Genomic DNA, 10351 nt, shown 5'->3' on the forward strand with positions numbered 1-10351 from the left:
GAGACCCACAGGACAAAAAGTCCTATAGGACTCCTTCTTCAGCTTGACGGCATCCCTCACGCGGTGTCCACCAGCGGGTTGGGGATTGCCGCCACGACAGGCACCGACCACCTTGCGGCCACAGCTCCGGTCAGCCGCCTCAACAATAGAGGCACGGAACATGGCCCATTCGGACTCAATGTCCCCACCTCCCTCGGGGCGTGGTTGAAGTTCTGCGGAGGTGGGAGTTGAAGCTACTTCTGACAGGGGACTCTGCCAGCCGTTCCCAGCAGACCCTCACAACACGTTTGGGCCTACCAGGTCTGACCGGCATCTTCCCCCACCATCGAAGCCAACTCACCACCAGGTGGTGATCAGTTGACAGCTCCGCCCCTCTCTTCACCCGAGTGTCCAAGACATATGGCGCAAGTCCGGCGACACGACCACAAAGTCGATCATCGACCTGAGGCCTAGGGTGTCCTGGTGCCAAGTGCACATATGAACACCCTTATGCTTGAACATGGTGTTGTTATGGACAATCCATGACGAGCACAGAAGTCCAATAACAAAACACGCTCGGGTTCAGATCGGGGCCATTCCTCCCAATCACGCCCTTCCAGGTCTCACTGTCATTGCCCACGTGAGCATTGAAGTCTCCCAGCAAAGCAGGGAATCCCAGAAGGTATGCCCTCTAGCAACCCCTCAGAGACTCCAAAAGGGTGGATACTCCAAACTGCTGTTGGCATACGCACAAACAACAGTCAGGACCCTTCCCCACCCGAGGCGGAGGGAGGCCACCCTCTCGTCCACGGGGTAAACCCCAATGCACAGGCTCCAGTGGGGGCAATAAGTATGCCCACACCTGCTCGGCCTCTCACGGGGCAACTCCAGAGTGGTAGAGAGTCCAGCCCCTCTCAAGGAGATTGGTTCCAGAGTCCAAGCTGTGCGTCGAGGTGAGTCCGACTATATCTAGCGGAACCTCTCGACCTCGCACTAGCTCAGGCTCCTTCCCTTCAGAGGTGACATTCCACGTCCCAAGAGCCAGTTTCTGTAGCCGAGGATCAGACCGCCAATGTCCCCGCCTTCGGCCACCACCCAACTCACACTGCACCCAACCTCCTTGGCCCCTCCCATAGGTGGTGAGCCCATGGGGAGGAGGACCCACGTTACCTCTTGGGCTGTGCCCGGCAGCCCATGGGTGCAGGCCCGGCCACCAGGCGCTCGCCATCGAGCCCCACCTCCAGGCCTGGCTCCAGAGGGGCCCGGTGACCAGCGTCGGGCAAGGGAAAGCGTCGTCCAAGTTTTCATCATTGGAGGTTTGTTGAACCGCTCTTTGTCTCATCCCTCACCTAGGACCAGTTTGCCTTGGGTGGCCCTACCAGGGGCATAAAGCCCCGGACAACATAGCTCCTAGGATCATTGGGACACGCAAACCCCTCCACCACGATAAGGTGACGGTTCAAGGAGGAGGTGTTTAAAGTCCTTGCTGAAAATTGAAAATAAATATTGCTGAAATGCTATGGTAACTACACCTTGTTTATTTTTTTTATAGACATTCAATGACTACATATATAAGAATCATAGCACAGACATGAGGTTCGATTCTTTGATAGGAGAAAATTTTGTTGGTCAAACCTCTTTAAATTTTAATTCAATATCTCTGCTCTGGTACCTATGTACCTATATAACACACCGGTCTGCCAGGTAGCATACAGTGCTGACTGCCCTCATATAATGACACTATTCTGCAAAATAGAAGTGTAATTTTTATCCCTATTATTCCAGTTTGCAGCATCTAATTTATGCAAAGAACGCAACATAACCACTTGAGTAATGCACTCTATCAGTTCTTAAGTGAGACGGCAGCCACAGAGACCTTTATTAGTTTGCCAGGAGTGAAGGTGGAGGTACAGCAGTGTTTTCCAGCCTTTTTTCTGCGGTGGCACACTTTTTGCAAACCAAAAAATCCCAAGGTACATCACAATTCTACCAACCACAAAAGCATTAAATCTATACACGTGATAATCTGTCCGAAGGGACAGGACAGGGGGAAGCCAAAAAAAGCAGGTCAGAGATTGTCATTCGCAGACACAGCACTTAGTGAGCACTTCGTCCTTGTGCCCACTCATGAAGGTGCTCATCTCTCTGCCTCACTCCACTGGCCAGGTGTCAGAGGCAACTTGTATGCCTACTGGCCCTTGGTTCTGCAAGAGTCACTGGTGAACACACACCCATACCATTCATTTTATTTTTTATTTCTTTGTGTTGATTCTACATTCATTTTGTGATTCAGTGTGTGTTTACTTCATGACTTACGTAAATTCTTAATAAATAGAGTTAAAAAAAAGTGTGGAAACTTTTTTGAATGTCCCACGTATATATATTTATGTATTATTATAAGTTCATGTATATATATATATATATATGAGACCTGCTGCATATGTTCCGGAGGAGCCACCATGGACAGCTCAATACCTCCCCTGGGACGCTTGGTGGCACCCGGCCGTTGTTCGTTTCCCAGTCTCCCACGTGGCTCCATGGGACATGGAGTCCTCCACAGCCTGGTTGGGAGATGGGGTGGCCGCTAGGGGGTGCTGCCGAGAACCAACAACCCGGATGGACGAGTTATCAGCCCCATCCGGAGGTGCAATCAGGACCAGCTGGTCAAGCACCTGGAACACTTCCGGGTGGGCTATAAAACGGGCCAGCCTCCCTTTATTCAAGGCCAGAATCGGGAGGAAGAGGACAAGGTTGCCTGGGAGGAGTGGTGGTGCCAGGAAGGGTTGTTTGAGCTCTGTATAAAGTGCTTTGGGACTGTGTTGGGCCTGTGGGACACAGGGAAGACGTGCGCCCACAGGCGAAGAAAAATAAAAGCCTATTTGTTTTACACGTGCCTCTGCATAAGTCTGTGCGGTCGGGGCTATATAGCGCCTTTTACTATATATATATATATATATATATATATATATATATATATATATATATATATATATATATATATATATATATATATATATATATATATATATATATATATGGGGGTCTGCTGGAGCCAATCCCAGCCAACACAGGGCGCAAGGCAGGAAGAAACCCCGGACAGGATGCGAGCCCATATATATATATTGCTGTGATTGCTGAATATAAGGAAGCTGAGCATGGGGCCAACTGGTGCAGCTGGCCATCTGCTTGTCTCGTTCATTTATTTTTTTATTTCATCTTTATGTGTTAGTTTATCCCAGCAGCTACTGTCCTATGATTGCGTTTCTTTACTTAACATCTTTTCTTGTATGCTATCTTCTCAATTTTCTTCTTGTGATGGGACTTTATTTGAACCTTCACCCTTGTTTTATTCATCTCCTGACTTCTTTATCTGGACTCCGGTGTTCACCTGTAAGAGTGAGCTGAGTGCTCCTTGGCGATCCAGACAGTCCCTACGCTGGCACGGAAGGTGTGCTGGCTTTGCTTTTAAACAACACGGCTCAATTTTTCATTGCCAGGCTTGGATTCTTGATGCCTGAGAGTCATCTTTGACCCACCTTCTCCTGCAAAGGATGCTGAGCCTAGCCCTGCTGGATGCTGGATTTAATTTGTAAATCTCAAGGTGGAGTCACTCAAGGCTTTTTTACATCAATCAAGGCTGCTCTCCTAAATGTGAGATCTGTGTCTAATAAAACTCTTATCCTGTAAGAAACTGAGCTTCTTTTTCATCACCAAGTCCTGGATTGTTAATGGTGACTCTTCATGTTTTACTGACTTGGTACCACCAGACTATTTGTTTTTGAACTCTCCTCAGCTGTCTTGTCATGAGTGATGTAGAGGATGGCATTGCCACTGTTTTTAAAAGTATGTTGATTTGTTTTTGATCTTATTTTTTTAAAGATTGATTTATTTGTTACAGAATGTTGTGTGATTTCAATAAAATAATAATCCAAAAAATTTAAAAAATAAAAGTATGTTTTTTTATCGGGCCTTATAAGGGGTCCATTTACTAGCTACGAACTGTAACTTTTCTAAGTGTATACTGTAGCTGTTCCTCTTTGCTGTGTGGTGTGGTTTATAGGCCTTCTGTAATTAATGATATGTTAATTTCTGAATTCTCTGGCTGATATCTCCTGGCTGATATTATGCTCTACTTATTGTTGCCGAATTTAACATACGTTTGTTCTCAATCTAAACCTTTAGTTAATGACTTTTTATCATTATTGGACTCATTTGATCTTATCCAGTCTATTAACACTCCAACTCATTCTCTAGGTCACACCCTTCATCTCATTCTTACACGTGTATTTAATTAATAATACTGATATATGTGATGTTCCTTTTACTGATCATTTTTCTCTAACAATGGATCTGAATATGTTGATGTTACTACTACAAGCTGTGCCTCACACTATTCTGGCTTTTTAAATTCTTCTTTTATATCTGATTTTAAAAATATATTCTCCAGTGTTGATATACAAGGCCATTGTGATAGTATTGACGGTTCTGTCTTATCTTTAAATCATCATGTAAAATAATTTTAGACTCAATTACTCCCCTCAAGATACGCTGCAAAAGGGAAGACCTGCTCCTTGGCTTAATGACACTCCATAGCAGCTGCGCGCCGCCTATAGAATTGCTGAATGATATTAGAAGAAAGAATGATATGTTGGCTGTATCCAAGCAGATTTTTAGGACTTCTCTGTTCGACTTCCAGGATGCAGTTAAGAAATCTAAACATGACTATTTTGCTGATTTGGCATCCTCTTTTTCTAATAAACCTAGGGTCTTATTTAATGCAATTAATGCGGCTGTTTATCCCCATTCAGAGATGGAATTAAATAGTGCTATTCTTTCATGTAAGCAGATTCTTTCATTCTTTGTCAGCAAAACTGATACTCTCTTCTCTGGCATTGTTCCTAATGGTTATGTACCTCCTGTTGTGAATCGTGGCATTGTCTTGGAATCTTTTGATGTTTCACTTTTACAGCTAAAAAGTACTATCGACACACTTTAACTTGCTTTCAGTCCTCTTGATGTTATTGCATCACGACTCTTGGTTGAAGCTTTTGATGTTCTGGGTCCATTTTGTTAGCTATTATCAGTGTTTCTGTTACTGAGAGGGTTGGGCTCTTATTTTTTAAATATGTGGTGGAGCCACCTAAAAAAGGTAGATTTAGATCCTGGAGTGTTACCTAATTTTGACCTGATTTCCCAATTATTAGAAGGAATGATTTATAATCAATTGGTTGATCATCTTAACTCCAATAATTTATTTGAGATCTACCAATCTGGCTTATTATCATTGTGGTGAGACAGCCCTCCTGAAAGTATTTAACACTAGAATTACCAGAGCCTACGAAAAAACTTGTAGATCTGTCCCACCTTAAAACGCTTCGCACCTCTCCTTAAGCGTCTTTTGTCCTTTAAATGTGTTGATAAGCAGCAAGCAGTCTGCTATCACATCCCCACCGGTGCAAAGTTTTCTCAGCTCAAGTCTGTTTTTATCTGCGTGTCAGTTGCTTGGAGTTGTATAGAGTGAGAAGTCAAACAAAATCACACCTTTTATAAATACTATATCGTTATTTGGAACACTTGCATTTCATGTGTGTTCCGTGTCTAAAACGATCTATGTACAGTAAACACATCGTTAAAAAAGAAAGTTTTTCATGTTTTAGTAATAATTGACAAAATGTAGACATGAAGTTTATAATGTGTGAAGCCTGAAGTCCAAATATCAAAGAAACACTTTCACAAAAGGTACAATTACAACAGAACAAGTGCGCTTTTATTCAAAAATATAACTGCAGAAAAACAACAGACATTAGGGTGCGACATTGACACGCATTTACTACAACTGCTTCAACCCCCTATGAGTCTGTTTTGAGAAGTGAGCTGCTCTTATTTTTACTATTTTAGAATAAAAACATACATTTGATTTCAGTCTGTAACAGCCGGTGTAAATGTATGATACTTGTAAAGGTTTTTTTTTTTTTTTTATTCAGATTCATCCTCTCAGTAGTGTTCATGATCCTACCCAACCCCCCCCCATCTGACACTGCTGTTTCCACATAAAGATGTGCTATAACTCTGCACTCTGTAGGAAGTAAGTAAATAACATTCGATCTGGCTTTTATGTAAGTAACACATAAATGTTGATGTACAAGTATAACAAAACATGTGCACTTTTATTCAAGACTATAACCGAAGAAAAAAGAAACTCACAAGTACACTGTGTTTGAGCCACACGGGCATGCTCAAAAAATACACGTATAATGCCATGAAAAGTGCACGCAGACACTTCAGTTCGCAAGCATTGATACGAGAATGCAGTCAGACTTCTTTTTAGGGCATATACACCGTCCAGATGTAAACACTAGTATGGAGAGTCGCTTGCGAACTGAAGAGTCTATAGCTGCAGGTGGAAGCTGCCGTTGCTGTACTCTGTATATAAGAGCCAGATCGAATGTTATTTACTTATTTAACTTGATTTATTTACTTGCTTCCTACACAGTGCAGAGCTATAACGCATCTTTATGTGAAAAAAGCAGTGTCAGATGGGGTGGTACGGTAGGATCGTGAACGCGACTGAGAGAATGAAACTGAATAAAAAAAACAAAACAAAGCTAACCTTTACAAGTATCATACATTTACACTGGCTGTTACAGACTGAAATCAAATGTTATGTTTTTATTCTAAAATAGTATGAATAAAAGCAGGTCACTTCTCAAAACAGATTCGCCGGGGATCAAACCCATGAAGTTTTGATTACCAGTCAACAGTGGATACTGTTTCGCTACTGAAGCAGTTGTAGTAAATGCGTGTCAATGTCGCACCCTAATGTGTGTTGTTTTTCTGCAGTTATATTATTGAATAAAAGCACAGTTGTTCTGTTGTATTTGTACCTTTTGTGAAAGTGTTTCTTTGATATTTGGACTTCAGGCTTCACAAATTATAAACTTCATGTCTATATTTTGTCAATTATTACTAAAACATGAAAAACGTCTCTTTTTTAATGATGTGTTTACATAGATCGCTGTAGACACGGAACACACATGAAATGCATGTGTTCCAAATAACGATATATTATTTATAAAATGTGTGATTTTGCTTGACTTCTCACTCTATACAACTCCAAGCAAGTGACACGCAGATAAAAACAGACTTGAGCTGAGAAAACTGTGCACCGGTGGGGGATGCGTGCTGCTTATCAACACATTTAAAGGACAAAAGACACTGACAGAGAGGTGAGAAGCGATTTAAGGTGGGACGGATCTATAAGTTTTTTCGTAGGCTCTGGTAATTCTAGTGTTAATGACATTTCTCTCATTACTGACTCAGGTGGGCTTACAGTCCCTGTCTTCCTAGACCTTTCTGCAGCTTTTGACATTATTGACGGTGAGATCTTGTTGTTGTGACTTGAACATCTGGTTGGGCTTAAAGGGTCTGCTCTTAGCTGGTTCAGGTCATATCATACTGGTGGACACTTTTTAGTGTCTTTCAATGCCTCTTTCTTGTCTACTTCTCCTGTTAAATGTGGTGTCCATTTTGGACCCTATTTTATTTTCTATATATCTTCATCCTATAGGAGCTATTTTCAGGAAATGTTTCCTTTCACTGTTATGCTGATGATATACAGGTATATATTCCTGTTTGTAACTCTGCAGATTAATTGGCTGTACGATTCTCTTTTTGAACTAAGATCCTGGATGGCTGACAATTTTCTTAATCTCAATCAAAATAAAACAGAGGTGTTGACAGCTGGTCCTTCAGCCAAAGCTCAAATTTGTCTTGAACTTCTCACCTCTTTTGCTGACTTTTGCAAACCTCAAATCCATAATCTTGGTGTCATTTTTGACAGTAATCTCTCTTTTGAGAAACAGATTAACTCTGTGGTCAAGAGTTGCTTTTTTCAGTTTCATCTTTTAGCAAAGGTCAAACCTTTTTTGTATCTCCTAGGGATCTTGAAAAAGCTACTCATGTTTATTTTTTATCTTTTCTTGACTTGATTACTGAGATCAGCAAATCCTTGATATGCAGGTTGCAGTTGGTTCAGAATGCTGTTGCCCATTTTTTGGTTGGGGCAAGAAAGTTTGATTTTGTTTCTCAAATATTACCTTCTTTACACTGGCTGCCTGTTAGTTTCAGAATTGACTTTAAAATTTCATCTAGTTTTTAAATTATTACATGGGTTTGTTCCTGCCTATTTATCTGAATTGTGTGTTTTACAGATCTACCGGTCAGGTGTCTCTTATGGTCCCTCGCACTAATTGTAAAACCAAGGGGACAGGGCTTTTGCAGCTGCTGCACCCTGTCTGTGGAACTCTTTACCAAATTACATTACGGAGTCGCCTTCAATTGAACTGTTTAACATGAGATTGAAGACCAATTTCTGTTCTCTAGCTTTCAGTGACCTGCACTGATAATGATGATTTCCCTACTCTCAGTCATCTTTTTCTTTTTTTAATTTTATTGATTTTATTGTAATCATTCCATACAAACAGATCAATTTTTACAAAAAATAGGATTGAAAACAAATCAACCCCTACCCCTGAGAAAGAGAGCATGGCCAACGGAGTACAACTTGAAGCTTGTAAAAATACATAAATTGAATTGAGTTTAATAGGCGGATAAAAATGAATGGAGAAGAAATGGGAAGAGAATTACTTCCTCAGTACTTTAAGAGCTTATTCTAAAATATTATTGATTAGATCCTGCCAGGTTTTGAAAACGTTCTGCACAGATCCTCTAACTGAGAATTGGATTTTTTCCAATTTCAAATATTATAAAACATCAGTTGCCCACTGACTTAAAAGAGGAGAGTTTGTGTTCTTCCAGTTTAGCAATATAAGTCTGTGTGCCAAAAGTGTAGTGGATGCAATCATAGTTTGTTTGTCCTTCTCCACTTTAAACCCATCTGGAAGAACACCAAACACAGCTGTTAGTGGATTAGGAGGGATTGGGACACCAAGGCTGTCTGAAAGGCACTTAACAATTTTTGTCCAGAATGATGTTAATTTGGTGAGGGCCCAAAACATGTGACCCAGTGAGGCTGGAAATGGATTGCAGCGTTCGCAGGTTGGATCATGCCCTGGAAACATTTTTGGACAGTTTTAAGCGAGACAGATATGCTTGATATATAATTTTGAGTTGAATAATTGTATGCTTTGCACATATGGAGCTCGACTGAAGTCTCTGCATTGCTACCTTCCACTCCTTTTCTAATATGTTGAGTGAGAGATCTTTTTCTCATTGTTCCCTAATTTTATATATTGCAAAAATCTTTCTTTTTCTTTTACTAACTGCTGGTTGTATTTTGTTTTCTTGTACTTTATTTCTATTTATTTTATTTATGTGCCTGTATGTTTTAATGTAAAGTATTTTGGTTACAGCATTACTGATATTGTTTTAAATGCGCTCTATAAATAAATTGACATTGACATATATATATATATATATATATAGTGTATATATAGACGTCCCTGAAAGAGAAGAATGGAAGAAGGCAGCCTTTTCAGGACACTGCCTTCCCCGGGTCGCTAGGTGGCAGCTCCTCTGGACGGCAACGGTTCCCCGAATTCCTTCTGGGAGTTCGTTTCCTCAGCCCTGTTGGGTGCCTTCAGGGGGAGCTCACAAAGAACCTGGGGACTCCTACTGTTACTACAACCCGGAAGTACTTCAGAGTCAGTACTTCCGGCTACTTAAGGACTGAGGATGTGGCATATGACCCGGAAAAAGAGAAGGAGCACTCCCGGGTCATGGACTATTTAAAGGACTGGTGAAGACTCAGCAAGAGAGTTGGGAGGTTGGGTGACAAAGCTGCTGGGAGTGGAGGATTGTTATATTGATTATTATTATTATTGAGTATTGGAGAACTGTGGAGTATGTGGTGCTTTGTACACTTTATTGAAGAACAGTAAAAATTCTTCATAGTGCTTTTATACGTGTGTCCAGGACGTCTGTCTGTTGGGATTTACGGGGCAACAGCAACCCCTAACATCCACAATATATATATATATATATACATATATATATACACACACACACACACACACACACAGTATACACACATATATCCCTTGAGCATGGGAAAGGTGCTATATAAATAAAATATTTTATTATTTCTGAAATTCAAATTGCATATGCAAACAACATACTATAGTAATACACACATTTTTACTAACTTATTTTTCCCAGGTAATTTCAAGTTCTTAACTGTTAAAAATGGTAGTTTTTTAGACTGCACACAAGCAAAAAAATATATTGTTATGTGCCTATTAGTCTTGGTTTTTCGCTGTCTCTCTGATGGCCTCTCCTACTCTTAACTGCGACAGCTGAGAACATTTTTAAATGTCTATGCTAAAACACACTAACTTTCTAAAGAAACCGCAAA

This window comes from Polypterus senegalus, chromosome 7 (assembly GCF_016835505.1).
Source record: "Polypterus senegalus isolate Bchr_013 chromosome 7, ASM1683550v1, whole genome shotgun sequence".
Classification (NCBI taxonomy): domain Eukaryota; kingdom Metazoa; phylum Chordata; class Cladistia; order Polypteriformes; family Polypteridae; genus Polypterus; species Polypterus senegalus.